This window comes from Mytilus californianus, unplaced genomic scaffold (assembly GCF_021869535.1).
Source record: "Mytilus californianus isolate M0D057914Y unplaced genomic scaffold, xbMytCali1.0.p SCAF_22, whole genome shotgun sequence".
Classification (NCBI taxonomy): domain Eukaryota; kingdom Metazoa; phylum Mollusca; class Bivalvia; order Mytilida; family Mytilidae; genus Mytilus; species Mytilus californianus.
The window spans coordinates 2,296,733-2,313,678 of NW_026262671.1; the positions used below are offsets into that span (position 1 = coordinate 2,296,733).

Genomic DNA, 16,946 nt, shown 5'->3' on the forward strand with positions numbered 1-16,946 from the left:
TAATCCCCCCCCCCCTTTTTTCAAAAATCCTGGATCCGCCCCTTGTAACTGCAGTAATGTAAACAAGTGGCCAGCTAACATACAGTGTCTAAAAATGAGTTTACCTGAGGACGCCAGGTTAGACAAATGATAAATTAAGGTACAATGTACAAGCAGTAAACAAAGACCGTCAAAAGTATTTAAGTACAGCTTTATCTTAAAACAAGTCAGAGGACGTTAAAACATTGACAAATGCGATTCGTTTTACGACTTTTCATTTAAATGAAGAAAATCATATAGTTTTATGCCATTATTACGACTGTTTATGTTGTTGTTTTTTTTTACAAAATCAGAATATGCTTTGATAGATTAGCATTTTTAAACTTAACTTTATAGGGGTAAGTAACTCAAGTTAGTCAAATTTCATAAAGGATTGTACAGTATTTTTTCTATCAAGTATTATAGAAAAAAATACGGTGGCATAATTTTTTTCACTTTGATTTGTTAAAATGACATTAAATAAGAGCTATCTTCTTAAGTTGGGTGACATATATTTTAAACTATAACTTTTGAAAAATTAAACAATATAAACTACCTTTCGGCAAAGTAATAAAACAATTTCTGACTTTTTTTTTATAACCCCATTTTCTAACTAGAGTAACAATGGAACTTGTGCTTTCTTTCACAGAATTTCAGAAAGATTAAAGGTCAAAATATCGGAGGAATGTAATAGAAATATAACAACACCTCCTAATCCTGTTTCTATGTACCTATACGCAACAGCTGTCGCCGAAGTATAAGTTCAATCACTGATATAATCAACAGGACAGACGATGTTCAACTAAAAGGTAATATTTTTTTAAAACGGTGCGGTTATTATACAAAAATCACTGATTTTCGTTCCCGTCAAAACTTTTTTTATTGCCAAATCAAGACTTTTTCTTTTATTTTTGCTAGAGGTTTTCATGAAAAGACAATAAATGTATACCCCTCCCCGCCCCATTTTTTGTAAAAAAAAATTGGATGAAATTTTGTGTTTGTTTTTAATGATTTGGTATGCTTGCTGATGAGACAAGTTTCCATCATTATGACAGCATGAGTTGGATTTCTTTGCTCGTCGTAGTCAATCGACAAAACCTCGGCAGATTCCGCTACCTTACTGTATCAGATTGTTAGATTTCTTTGCCTGTCGTAATAGATCGGCAAACCTCGGCAGTTTCCACTACCCTTCATCAGATTGAAAGATTTGCCGAGGTGTGCCGAATGCGTCGTAGTCTGAAATTGGTGATTTCACCCTGTACCTGTGTTCTTCAGTGCATATGTACATTTATTGACATCTACCAAATCATTCGGCTCAAACCGGTGCTACGGGTTAGTCCTGAACCTGCAGGATATTGTGCGATTTTGATTTTTGATAGATTCTCTCACTGTGACTTTGAGATAAAGCACAGCAACAAATGCATAATTACTAAGTTTCCTTTGATTTTTTCAGAGTGTCATGCACTAATTCAACTCCATTAATTCTAAATAAGTACAGAAATACAGCATTAGCCATTTTAATGACAACTCGTCCATTTTGATATACATTATAGAAAATAAAAAGACTTTTTGATAAAGATAGTGAATGGCTAACCATTCTTCAGCAAATCTTTCCTTTTTTTCAGAAACAATGACATCATTCGTTTCAAATTTACCTACGGAGGCAGACGTACATGGTGTTATTTTGTCATTTGTCAGGTTACAAAACACTTACAACGTATCTGCACGTGACATTGCTAGCGGTAACATATTTGGAATTAAAGTGCCAAAACTTACAGGTATCTTTACAATTGTCTTCAATTTTAATTTTAGCAAGCGGTTAAGTGTTTTTTCTTTCCTAGATCCAATTATGCAAGTGACATAGCTATATCTATAATCAGAGATCTATAATGAAAAAAGAATTCTCAAATAAAAGCATTTATTTATGTCGTTGACTTGCTGTCTCATTAATGTATACCCGACGTCTCACCAACTGACATATCCTATAAAAAAAACCGACATGTCACCAACTGACATACCTATAATAAACCTGACATATCACCAACTGACATACCCTATAATAAACCCGACATATCACCAACTGACATACCCTATAATAAACCCGACATCTCACCAACTGACCAACCCTATAATGAACCAGACATCTCACCAACTGACATATCCTATAATAGACCCGACATCACACCAACTGACCAACCCTATAATAAACCCGACATCTCAGCAAATGACATACCCTATAATAAACCCGACATCTCACCAACTGACAAACCCTATAATAAACCCGACATCTCACTTCCTGACAAACTCTATAATAAACCCGACACCTCACCAACTGACAAACCCTATTATAAACCCGACACTTCACCAACTGACCAACCCTATAATAAACCAGACTTCCTACCAACTGATAAACCCTATAATAAATCCGACGTCTCACCAACTGACATATCCTACAATAAACCCAACATCTCACCAACTCACATATCCTATAATAAACCCGACATCTCACCAACTGACCAACCTTAAAATAAACCCGACATCTCATCAACTGACCAACCCTATAATAAACCCGACATCTCACCAACTGACATACCCTTTAGTAAACCCGACATCTCACCAACTGACAAACCCTATAATAAACCCGACATCTCGCTAATTGTCAAACCCTATAATAAACCCGACACCTCACCAACTGACAAATCCTATTATAAACCCGACACCTCACCAACTGACCAACCCTAAAATAAACCAGTCTTCCTACCAACTGATAAACCCTATAATAAATCCGACGTCTCACCAACTGACATATCCTATATTTAAACCAGATATCTTACCAACTGAAATATCCTTTAATAAACCCGACATCTCACCAACTCACATACCCTTTAATAAACTCGACATCTCACCAACTGACATACCCTATAATAAACCCGACACCTCACCAACTGACAAACCCTATAACAAACCCCTACATGTCACCAACTGACATACCCTATAATTATCCCGACATCTCATCAACTGACCAACCCTATAATAAACCCGACATCTCACCAACTGACATACCCTTTAGTAAACCCGACATCTCACCAACTGACAAACCCTATAATAAACCCGACATCTCGCTAATTGTCAAACCCTATAATAAACCCGACACCTCACCAACTGACAAATCCTATTATAAACCCGACACCTCACCAACTGACCAACCCTAAAATAAACCAGTCTTCCTACCAACTGATAAACCCTATAATAAATCCGACGTCTCACCAACTGACATATCCTATATTTAAACCAGATATCTTACCAACTGAAATATCCTTTAATAAACCCGACATCTCACCAACTCACATATCCTATAATAAACCCGACATCTCACCAACTGACCAACCTTCAAATAAACCCGACATCTCATCAACTGACCAACCCTATAATAAACCCGACATCTCACCAACTGACATACCCTATAGTAAACCCGACATCTCACCAACTGACAAACCCTATAATAAACCCGACATCTCGCTAATTGACAAACCCTATAATAAACCCGACACCTCACCAACTGACAAATCCTATTATAAACCCGACACCTCACCAACTGACCAACCCTAAAATAAACCAGACTTCCTACCAACTGATAAACCCTATAATAAATCCGACGTCTCACCAACTGACATATCCTACAATAAACCCAACATGTCACCAACTGACATATCCTATATTTAAACCCGATATCTTACCAACTGATAAATCCTATAATAAACCCGACATCTCACTAACTGACATATTATATAATAAATCCGACATCTCACCAACTGACATACCTTATAAATAACCCGACATCTCACTAACTGACATACCCTATAATAAACCCGACGTCTCACCAACTTACATACCCTATAATAAACCCAACATCTCACTAACTGACAAACCCCATTATAAACCCAACAGCTCACCAACTAACATAAGTTATAATAAACCAGACATCTAACTAGCTGACATACCCTATAATAACCCCGACATCTATTCAGTTTACAAATCCTATAATAAACCCAACATCTAAACAACTGACATACCCTATAATAAACCTGACTTCTCATCAAATGACATATCCTACAATATACCCGACAAATCACCAACTGACATACCCTAACATAAACCCGACATCTCACCAACTGACATACCATATAATAAACCTGACATATCACCAACTGACATACCCTATAATAAACCCAACATTTCACTAACTGATGACATACCCCATAATAAACCAGACATCTCACCAACTGACAAACCCTATAATAAACCTGACATCTCACCAACTGACGTACCCTATAATAAACCCGAAATCTCACCAACTGACATACCCTAAAATCAACCCGAAGTCTCACTAACTGACAAACCCTATAATAAACCCGACACCTCACCAACTGACAAACCCTTTAATAAACCTGACATCTCACCAACTGACATACCCTTTAATAAACTCGACATCTCACCAACTGACATACCCTATAATAAACCCGACACCTCACCAACTGACAAACCCTATTACAAACCCCTACATGTCACCAACTGACATACCCTATAATAAACCCGACATCTCACCAACTGACATACCCTATAATAAACCCGACATATCACCAACTGACATACCCTATAATAAACTGCATAAGAAATGACAGCAGATAATCTGTCTTTACTTCGTTTATATTTGTAACATTGCATGTAAGATTGCAGTTAATGTTTTAGTTTTTAGGGGCGACCATTCGATGTTTTTGGGGATTTGGCTCTAAATAAGAGTATTTATTTTCAATCAATGAGAGGACAGCATATTCTATTTCCAACAGTTTGAAGGTTAGGATATTTATTTTCACGCTGCCTTTGCAAATGTTAATTATGGCATATTTTAAAAAAAACCGAGTATCAAATGGTAGTCCCCCTATTAAGAAAATAGAAGATATGTATCGATTTTGGCATATTGCTATAGTAAAATGTATATCAGTAACTGTTGTGAGCCGCAATGTGAAGCTTTTTGTAAATTTTAGAAGCGAATGAGCTCACAAAGCCTCACATTGTGTTGGGTAGCTGATATTGTAATCAATCTGCGTAAAGAAAATCTAATGACAGTATTCATTACATTTTATAAAGGATATAATTTATAATATATATGTTAATATATAACGCCGCAACTGTATCCTTTAATGCACAGATTTATCGTGACCGAAATATATCAAAATAATTCCGGATTGTTTTATACGCGCGCGTAGTGATTTTGTGTCAATTGACTTGAATGTTTGGCTTTTATTTACTAACTTTATGAAGTCCGAATTTTATTCAGTATGCGAGTGACTGGGCCTTTGTCTTACACATCAGTAAATGCTTTCAGTGTTTTTACTGTAATAAATATAATATACAGTCCTCATCCACAAACAAAATTAGTGGCCTCGGTGGGTGGCCGAGATGTCTAAATAGTCGAACTACTGTATCACTAGCCTGAGATTGTGAGTTTGAATCCCGCACGTTGTAGGTGCGCTCAACTCCAATCTTAATTTACTAAGATTGTCAGTTTTCCGACCGAATGTCGGTTGTTTTCTCCGCCAACAATAAAAACTGACCGCCACGAAATAGCACAATAGTGCTGAAAGTTGAAGAGTAATTACATTTATTAAAATAAAATATCCATCTTCACACTTAAAGAAAGTTCTTCAATTCAACTGATATTAAAACTGACCGCCACGAAATAGCACAATTATGTTGAAAGTGGCGTTAAACACCAATCAATCAATCAATTTAACTGAAATTATCATTTTCTTTCTTTTCAGCTTTTGATTGTTTTGATATTGGATTATTTGTGTTTAAAAAAGGATATAACAGATTGGCCATACAATGGTTCTATACAACATTAACCAAACAACAAGATCTCAAGTCAACAAAACAGAACATAAAGATATTTCGTTCAATTGTCATTGGCTTAATTGAAAATGCAAAACGACAAGTAGGTTTAACTTAAGAAATTAAAATTAAGACTTAATGAAACTTTCTTAGCGTCCCTCCGTCCATATGTCATCTTGACATTTTTTATTAAATGTTCAACAACCCTAGACTTGATACAGTCCTTTATATCGAAGTATTGAACAATCGTTAAATTTTCTGTCTGTTAGCTTTTACTGTCTTGTGTTTTTAGAGTTTGTGTCTTCTAAAGTACCTGTAGTTACCATTACCTATATATAGCTAATTATAACATGTTCCTTATATTTGAAACCTTACTATTTAATATTGCCAGATATTATTTTAAAGATAACACAATTGCTGATAGAGTTACATAGCAGATTGTTACATTATATATATACCAAGGCAAAACTAAGGTTTTCAATGTTTTTGTAGGGGTAACAAATTAATCTTCTCTATCACCCTCTCAGCTTTCTGTTGTTTTTTTTTTTTTTTTTTTTTTTTTTTTTTTTTTTTTTTTATTACTGATTGTTCTGTTACTATAACTGCACTGAAATTATTTGATTTTGTTTAAACAGTTTCCTTTTGGTTATTACAATAAGGTCAAACTTACATATATATATTAACCAATGAGAATTGACTTTTAACATTAAGTATGGCAACTTACATTTACGGATCCTGGTCTGGTTCTTTGTATTAGAAATCATACATGCAAATAATAACATGTTTATTGAAATCAAATCTTAATGTTAGCATCTTGATATCAAACTAAAGGAGATAAAGGAAATACCAACGAGACAAATATCCATAGACAAAAAGGACATAATAAAAATAACACTTATCAGTAATAAATTTGATACGACCTATGCGCTTTTTCGGATTTACCTCCATCGTGAGAGCTTAAACCAAAAAATGTGAAAGCGAAGGATGTATAAGTACTTGAATACGTAGCAATATGACAAAAAGGGACATAAAAAGATTAGCAAAATCAATCTAAGGTCAATATTACCTGAGATATTATCATATTTGGAACTTTAGTTCGTAATGTGAACAATTACATGTAATCGTACTGCCCCCAACAATGAGCAAAACACATACCGTTTAGAAAGTTATTTAAGGTACCCGTATGACAAAATGTGAAACAATTCAAATTGTTTTTATGTGAAAAAGTTTCTAAATTACCATCCATTAAATCTCTGTCAGCGCATAGGTTACCGTACTCTCATAAACAGGTAAATTACGTTCTTTTTACAATTTCTTTGAATTAGTGAACTTGATTAATTTGGTATCCAAATAATGTATGAATATTTTGAAATGTACATGTTAAGGTGGTACCTAACACTACAGGGAGATAACTCTGTAAAAATCAGCTAAACGTTTTAATTACGTTGTATTGTTAAGGAAATATTAAGCTTCTCAATGATCAAAATTAATGGTTGTCAAACTGCTATATAACCAGTGAAATTTTTCTGATAAAGTGGTTGGTTCAAATTTTTTGAAATTTTTATATTTCTGTCAAAGGGTCAAAGTAAACATTTTGTCAAAATTTTATGAAAATTAAACGAGCCAAATTAATATTAGTCAAGGTGTTGGGTACCACCTTAAAAGATTATCTATAAATAATAATGTTTTTCCTTCAATTAAATGGTTACATGTATTGGCACTATTTTTGACTGCTGTGTACTGAATAGCCCACATGATCATCTGTTTTTATTATTGGTGTGTAATTAAAAAAAGCATAAAACAAATGGATTTTTTTTTATCTATGATTTCATCAAAGTTCGTTTGATTACAGGAAGTTAAAGCAGAAAAGGAAACAAGAATGAGAATAGCATTGACTACACTTCAAAAAGGTAATATAAAAAGATACTTCGGTACTGGAATGAAAATACGGATATTGTTTGATTGAAATTTGCTATTATATAATTCGGTAGATTATTTCAAATTAAGGAATGCATCTCCCTCATGCAAAGCTCTGTTTCCTTGTTCGTGTTTGGCTGCTTGTTTGTTTGTCAGGTTTTCAACTTTTGTATCATGTTTTGGATTTTCAAATATTTTGGCCTTTAGCATCACTCATCGTCGAAATGTGCATCTAGTGTAGTGCAAGTGTTACCTTCAATGCTATTGTAACTCACTACATGATTTACAAGTTGAAACACGTCAGCTTTTAGATAAACAGGGCTTTACTTTTTACAATTTTGTCACCTACAATTAGCTTTCGAGTCTACTCTTTCAGGCAAATGAAAAAATTCTTAAAATAAGACCACTCTAAATTAAATACTTGTTCTGTGGGCTTTTCGGTACAAAATTTGAATGAGCGAGCGACTTTTTAACAGGATGAATATTTTAGAAAGCGATAGCTGAAATGTGATAAGAGGAAGTGCATTAAAATAAAACGATTAAATTTTATGGACCTGAAATGGACAGAAATTTAAAAGTATATAAGAATTATGAGTTGTTATGCAGAAAACAGGTAAATGAATTTTAATTGAGAAGAAACAGTTATGACAATAATTGTCAGTGTTAATTAATCAAATTTATTCATGTACACTCTGTATGTTAAAGAACCCTTGCAATAACTAAAGAGAGGTCAATCAGTGGACTGTTCTAGAAAAAAAAAAAATCAGAAAAACTTCAACGAATCCATTGAAAATTTAATTCCAATACGAATTCGAATACGAAAGTGTTTTTTTTCGGTTACATATAAAAAAGGAGCTTTTTCCCAGATAAGAATAACATATTAACAAGTAATAGTTTTTCTAAAAAGCTTGCCGTTTTGTAGCTTATTATGTTGAAAATTGTTTTTGATTTGTATTTTACCGGCTATAGATAACATATTGATAAAGCACACAGATGAAGTATTAAAGCACAATATATTGAAATGCATAGACCTACCTATTGTTTTGTTTATTTGTTATCTATTTATGTAATATTTGCCACTGTGCGTGAAACAAACAACAATCAACCAATCAATCATGTTATGTATACATTTCAGATTATGTATTCAGAGAGATACTGTAAATATTTAGGATATCCCTACATGTACATCGGATTTTACTACCGACCAATCAAAATCGAGCTCATCAGCAAATCACCAAGGATATTAGTTATTCATGACATTATCAATATGGATGTCATAAGTCAAAGTCATTTTACTGCAAAATCTTCACAAGTACGTTTTTTGTTTGATTTTAATAAAGATAAAAAATAAATGAGTAAAGTATAAGTCTAAAATATAAACGAATTAAAGTGTTGCCAACATAAATGGGATACATACAGATTATACCACTTCATAGAGTGTGGAACGATACGTACTACTTCTCCTCTCAAATTTTAAACTCGATGCTTGCCGAATGGAAAAACATCTTATTGCACAAGATTCAGTAGTGGAATCTGTTTTCTCTAATAACTTTTAAGCGACATTTAAGCTTTTGCAAAAAACAAAGAGTTGATATCAAGCACCACACGATGATTATAAAAAATATTCACACGGTCGGGGGAAATAAATCTGATAAGAATTAGAAAAAAAATTATGAAAATGTGATCGCGACAAACTAGGATCTGAATGAAACTATTAAAGTGTTTTTTTTTCATTAGGCGATATACTAGTATATATATATATATATATATATATATATATATATATAAAATGACTGAATAAATGTTATCGACAAAATCAAATCGGATGTTGTTCATCTAGCTAGCAACAAGTACTCGTCGTTTTATAACACCTCTTCTGACGAGAAAAAAGCCATACAATCGCTGAGATATTGTGATAAAACCAGCAGACAAGGGAAGTGCCGTTGAGATAATGGACAAAGCTAACTACATCGCGGAAGCAGAGCGTCAGCTCTCTGATGAGAGATTTTATAAGAAGCTTGACTATAACCCTACTTCTGAGTTTAGTTCCAAAATTATTACTGCGTTACAAACCATGCACAATGACGGTCACATAGATGAGGATACAATCGAATATTTAAAACCAGAGAACGCCAAGCCTGGTCGATTGAATCTTCTTCCCAAAATACACAAGGTTAACAACCCTGATAGACCCATTGTATCCGCAAACGGCCACCCGACTGAAAAAATCTCGGAATTCGTAGACTTTCGTTTAAGATCTCATGTAGAAAATCTTCCTTCTCACATTCAAGACACTACAGATTACCTTCGTAAAATGGAATCCATGAACCACCGGAAACTCTCCTTGTCACATTAGATGTCATCTCATTGTATACCAACATACCTCATGATGACGGAATACAATCGTGTAAAGAAATATGGGACTCGCGCAACACTTTAGAATCACCTACCGAATGTTATGTCCTGCTGCTTACTCTGGTTTTGAAATGCAACAATTTGACCTTTAATGGTGAACATTACCTTCAGATAAACGGGACAGCGATGGGGACGAAAACGGCACCGTCTTACGCCAATATTTTTATGGGCAAATTAGAGAAACAAATCATTTCAACATCTTTATCCAAATCTCTATCTTGGTTCCGTTTCATCGAAGATGTTGACATGAAATGGATTGAATCCCAACAAAAATTGGATGATTTTATCAGACATGCAAACAACGCCCACCAGTCAATTAAATTTACATATGAAATTGCCGACTCTAAAATAACTTTCTTAGACACAACTACATCTGTAAAGGACGGTGTCATAACAACAGACCTCTACTGTAAACCTACAGATAAACATCAGTACCCTTCTCCCCAAAGCTGTCACCCCAAACACTGTACAAAAAGTATCCCGTACAGTCAAGCTCTCAGAGTAAAGCGGATTTGCTCCTCTGAAGAGGCTGTTACTAAACGGTTACAGGAACTTCGTGGATTTTTGACCAACGAGGTAATAAGAAATGTGACATAGATAAGGGGTTTGCGCGTGCTAACAATATAAACCGCAATGACCTATTACAGTACAAACAATTTCAGTTCTTTAACCGTAACTTTAGATTTTCGAACATAACCCACTCTGGAGATTTTCCTAAACGATGTGCCAATGTCTCCTCTACAACACTATATAGTCGTTGTCGGTCACAATCTCTTGAAATTGGTCCAAAATTAACTTAAATTGCCCTACCCCATAATCTCATTTTGTCAATTTCACAATTTCAGTTTTTTAACCGTAACTTCAGATTTTCGAACATAAACCACTCTGGAGATTTTCTTAAACGATGTGCCAATGTCTCCTCTACAACACCTATATAGTCGTTGCCCGTCACAATCCCTTTAAAATGGTCCAAATTTTTCTTTTAGTGCCCTACCCCCCTAATCTCATTTTGTCAATCTCACAATAACATTTTCAGTTTTTTAACCGTAACTTCAGATTTTCGAACATAAACCACTCTGGAGATTTTATTAAACGATGCGCCAATGTCTCCTCTACAACACTTATATAGTCGTTGCCCGTCACAATCTCCTGAAATTGGTCCAAAATTAACTTAAATTGGCCTACGCCCCTAATCTCATTTTGTCAATTTCACAATTTCAGTTTTTTAACCGTAACTTCAGATTTTCGAACATAAACCACTCTAGAGATTTTCCTAAACAATGCGCCAATGTCTCCTCTACAACACTATATAGTCGTTGTCGGTCACAATCTCTTGAAATTGGTCCGAAATAACTTAAATTGGCCTACCCCATAATCTCATTTTGTCAATTTCACAATTTCAGTTTTTTAAACGTAACTTCAGATTTTCGAACATAAACCACTCTGGAGATTTTCCTAAACAATGCGCCAATGTCTCCTCTACAATACCTATATAGTCGTTTACCGTGACGGTCTCTTACATTTGCTCCAAAATTAACATTAATTGGCCTACCCCTCCCCCCTAATCTCATTTTGTCAATTTCACAATTTCAGTTTTTTAACCGTAACTTCAGATTTTCGAACATAAACCACTCTGGAGGTTTCCTAAACGATGCGCCAATGTCTCTTCTACAACACCTATATAGTCGTTGCCCGTCACAATCCCTTTAAAATTGTCCATTTTTTCCTTTAAGTGCCCTACCCCCCCTAATCTCATTTTGTCAATTTCACAATAAAATTTTCAGTTTTTTAACCGTAACTTCAGTTTTTCGACATAAACCACTCTGGAGATTTTCTTAAACGATGCGCCAATGTCTCCTCTACAACACCTATATAGTTGTTGCCCGTCACAATCTCTTTAAAATGGTCCAATTTTTTCTTTTAGTGCCTTACCCCCCTAATCTCATTTTGTCAATTTCACAATAAAATGTTCAGTTTTTTAACCGTAACTTCAGATTTTTGACATAAACCACTCTGGAGATTTTCTTAAACGATGCGCCATTGTCTCCTCTACAACACCTATATAGTCGTTGCCCGTCACAATCTCTTGAAATAGGTCCAAAATTAACTAAAATTGGCCTACCCCCCTAATCTCATTTTGTCAATTTCACAATAAAAGATTCAGTTTTTTAACCGTAACTTCTGTTTTTCGAACATAAACCACTCTGGAGATTTTCTTAAACGATGCGCCAATATCTCTTCTACAACACCTATATAGTCGTTGCCCGTCACAATCTCTTGAAAATGGTCCAAATTTCCTTTTAGTGCCCTAACCCCCTAATCTCATTTTGTCAATTTCACAATAACAATTTCAGTTTTTTAACCGTAACTTCAGATTTTCGACATAAACCACTCTGGAGATTTTCTTAAACGATGCGCAAATGTCTCTTCTACAACACCTATATAGTCGTTGCCCGTCACAATCTCTTTAAAATGGTCCAAATTCTCTTTTAGTGCCCTACCCCCCTAATCTAATTTTGTCAATTTCACAATAAAATTTTCAGTTTTTTAACCGTAGCTTCAGATTTTCGAACATAAACCACTCTGGAGATTTTCTTAAACGATGCGCCAATATCTCTTCTACAACACCTATATAGTCGTTGCCCGTCACAATCTCTTGAAAATGGTCCAAATTTCCTTTTAGTGCCCTAACCCCCTAATCTCATTTTGTCAATTTCACAATAAAAATTTCAGTTTTTTAACCGTAACTTTAGATTTTCGAACATAAACCACTCTGAAGATTTTCTTAAACGATGCGCAAATATCTCCTCTACAACACCTATATAGTCGTTGTCCGTCACAATCTCTTTAAAACGGTCCAAATTTTTTTTTAGTGTCCTACCCCTTAATCTCATTTTGTCAATTTCACAATAAAATTTCATTTTTTTAACCGTAACTTCAGATTTTCGAACATAAAGCACTCTGGAGATTTTCTTAAACAATGCGCCAATGTCTCTCCTACAACACCTATATAGTCGTTGCCCGTCACAATCTCTTTAAAATGGTCCAAGTTTCCTTTTAGTGCCCTAACCCCCTAATCTCATTTTGTCAATTTCACAATAAAAATTTCAGTTTTTTATCCGTTACTTCAGATTTTCGAACATAAACCACTCTGCAAATTTTCTTAAACGATGCGCCAATGTCTCCTCTACAACACCTATATAGTCGTTGACCGTCACAATCTCTTTAAAATGGTCCAAGTTTTTCTTTTAGTGCCCTACCCCCCTAATCTCGTTTTGTCAATTTCACAATAAAATTTTCAGTTTTTTAACCGTAACTTCAGATTTTCGAACATAAACCACTCTGGAGATTTTCTTAAAGGATGCGCCATTGTCTCCTCTACAACACCTATATAGTCGTTGTCCGTCACAATCTCTTGAAATTGGTCCAAAATTAACTTAAATTGCCCAAACCCCCTAATCTCATTTTGTCAATTTCACAATTTCAGTTTTGAAACGTAACTTCAGATTTTCGAACATAAACCACTCTGGAGTTTTTCCTAAACGATGCGCCAATGTCTCCTCTACAATACCTATATAGTCGTTGCCCGTGACGGTCTCTTAAAATTGGTCCAAAATTAACATTAATTGGCCTACCCCTCCCCCCTAATTTCATTTTGTCAATTTCACAATTTCAGTTTTTTAACCGTAACTTCAGATTTTCGAACAAAAACCACTCTGGAGATTTTCCAAACGATGCGCCAATGTCTCCTTTACAATACCTATATAGTCGTTGTCCGTCACAATATCTTTGAAATGGTCCAAAATTCCTTTTAGTGCCCTAACCCCCTAATCTCATTTTGTCAATTTCACAATAAATTTTTCAGTTTTTTAACCGTAACTTCAGATTTTCGACATAAACCACTCTGGAGATTTTCTTAAACGATGTGCAAATGTCTCCTCTACAACACCTATATAGTCGTTACCCGTCACAAATCTCTTGAAATTGGTCCAAAATTAACTTAAATTGGCCTACCCCCCTAATCTCATTTTGTCAATTTCACAATTTCAGTTTTTTAACTGTAACTTCAGATTTTCGAACATAAACCACTCTGGAGATTTTCTTAAATGATGTGCCAATGTCTCCTCTACAACACCTATATAGTCGTTGCCCGTCACAATCCCTTTAAAATAGTCCAAATTTTTCTTTAAGTGCCCTACCCCCCTAATCTCATTTTGTCAATTTCACAATAACATTATCAGTTTTTTAACCGTAACTTCAGATTTTCGAACATAAACCACTCTTGAGATTTTCTTAAACGATGCACCATTGTCTCCTCTACAACACTTATATAGTCGTTGCCCGTCACAATCTCTTGAAATAGGTCAAAAATTAACTTAAATTGCACAAACCCCCTAATCTCATTTTGTCAATTTCTCAATATCAGTTTTTTAACCGTAACTTCAGATTTTCGAACAAAAACCACTCTGGAGATTTTCCAAACGATGCGCCAATGTCTCCTTTACAATACCTATATAGTCGTTGTCCGTCACAATATCTTTGAAATGGTCCAAAATTTCCTTTTAGTGCCCTAACCCCCTAATCTCATTTTGTCAATTTCACAATAAATTTTTCAGTTTTTTAACCGTAACTTCAGATTTTCGACATAAACCACTCTGGAGATTTTCTTAAACGATGCGCAAATGTCTCCTCTACAGCACCTATATAGTTGTTGCCCGTCACAATCTCTTGAAATTGGTCCAAAATTAACTTAAATTGGCCTACGCCCCTAATCTCATTTTGTCAATTTCACAATTTCAGTTTTTTAACCGTAACTTCAGATTTTCGAACATAAACCACTCTGGAGATTTTCTTAAATGATGTGCCAATGTCTCCTCTACAACACCTATATAGTCGTTGCCCGTCACAATCCCTTTAAAATAGTCCAAATTTTTCTTTTAGTGCCCTACCCCCCTAATCTCATTTTGTCAATTTCACAATAACATTATCAGTTTTATAACCGTAACTTCAGATTTTCGAACATAAACCACTCTTGAGATTTTCTTAAACGATGCAACATTGTCTCCTCTACAACACTTATATAGTCGTTACCCGTCACAATCTCTTGAAATAGGTAAAAAATTAACTTAAATTGCACAAACCCCCTAATCTCATTTTGTCAATTTCTCAATATCAGTTTTTTAACCGTAACTTCAGATTTTCGAACATTAACCACTCTGGAGATTTTCTTGAACGATGCGCCAATGTCTCCTCTACAACATCTATATAGTCGTTTCCCGTCACAATCTCCTGAAATTGGTCCAAAATTAACTTAAATTTGCCTATGCCCCTAATCTCATTTTGTCAATTTCACAATTTCAGTTCTTTAACCGTAACTTTAGATTTTCGAACATAACCCACTCTGGAGATTTTCCTAAACGATGCGCCAATGTCTCCTCTACAACACTATATAGTCGTTGTCGGTCACAATCTCTTGAAATTGGTCCAAAATTAACTTAAATTGCCCTACCCCATAATCTCATTTTGTCAATTTCACAATTTCAGTTTTTTAACCGTAACTTCAGATTTTCGAACATAAACCACTCTGGAGATTTTCTTAAACGATGTGCCAATGTCTCCTCTACAACACCTATATAGTCGTTGCCCGTCACAATCCCTTTAAAATGGTCCAAATTTTTCTTTTAGTGCCCTACCCCCCTAATCTCATTTTGTCAATCTCACAATAACATTTTCAGTTTTTTAACCGTAACTTCAGATTTTCGAACATAAACCACTCTGGAGATTTTCTTAAACGATGCACCATTGTCTCCTCTACAACACTTATATAGTCGTTCCCCGTCACAATCTCCTGAAATTGGTCCAAAATTAACTTAAATTGGCCTACGCCCCTAATCTCATTTTGTCAATTTCACAATTTCAGTTTTTTAACCGTAACTTCAGATTTTCGAACATAAACCACTCTAGAGATTTTCCTAAACAATGCGCCAATGTCTCCTCTACAACACTATATAGTCGTTGTCGGTCACAATCTCTTGAAATTGGTCCGAAATAACTTAAATTGGCCTACCCCATAATCTCATTTTGTCAATTTCACAATTTCAGTTTTTTAAACGTAACTTCAGATTTTCGAACATAAACCACTCTGGAGGTTTTCCTAAGCAATGCGCCAATGTCTCCTCTACAATACCTATATAGTCGTTTACCGTGACGGTCTCTTACATTTGCTCCAAAATTAACATTAATTGGCCTACCCCTCCCCCCTAATCTCATTTTGTCAATTTCACAATTTCAGTTTTTTAACCGTAACTTCAGACTTTCGAACATAAACCACTCTGGAGATTTTCCAAACGATGCGCCAATGTCTCCTCTACAATACCTATATAGTCGTTGTCCGTCACAATATCTTTGAAATAGTCCGAAATTTCCTTTTATTGCCCAAACCCCCTAATCTCATTTTGTCAATTTCACAATAAAATTTTCAGTTTTTTAACCGTAACTTCAGATTTTCAAACATAAACCACTCTGGAGATTTTCTTAAACGATGCGCCTATGTCTCCTCTACTACACCCATATAGTCGTTGCCCGTCACAATCTCTTGAAATTGGTCCAAAACTAACTTAAATTGGCCTACCCCCCTAATCTCATTTTGTCAATTTCAAAATAAAAGTTTCAGTTTTTTAACCGTAACTTCAGATTTTCGAACA

At 34.9% G+C, this 16,946-nt stretch overlaps 1 long non-coding RNA gene across 1 annotated transcript; it reads left to right on the forward strand.

Moving 5' to 3' along the window:
• Nucleotides 1-5,845: 5,845 nt before the first annotated feature.
• LOC127732110 (uncharacterized) lies at nt 5,846-9,105 on the forward strand. The gene is made up of 3 exons (XR_007996063.1): nt 5,846-6,013; nt 7,763-7,820; nt 8,963-9,105. It is a non-coding gene; the product is annotated as an uncharacterized LOC127732110 (long non-coding RNA).
• The last annotated feature ends 7,841 nt before the right edge of the window (nt 9,106-16,946 follow it).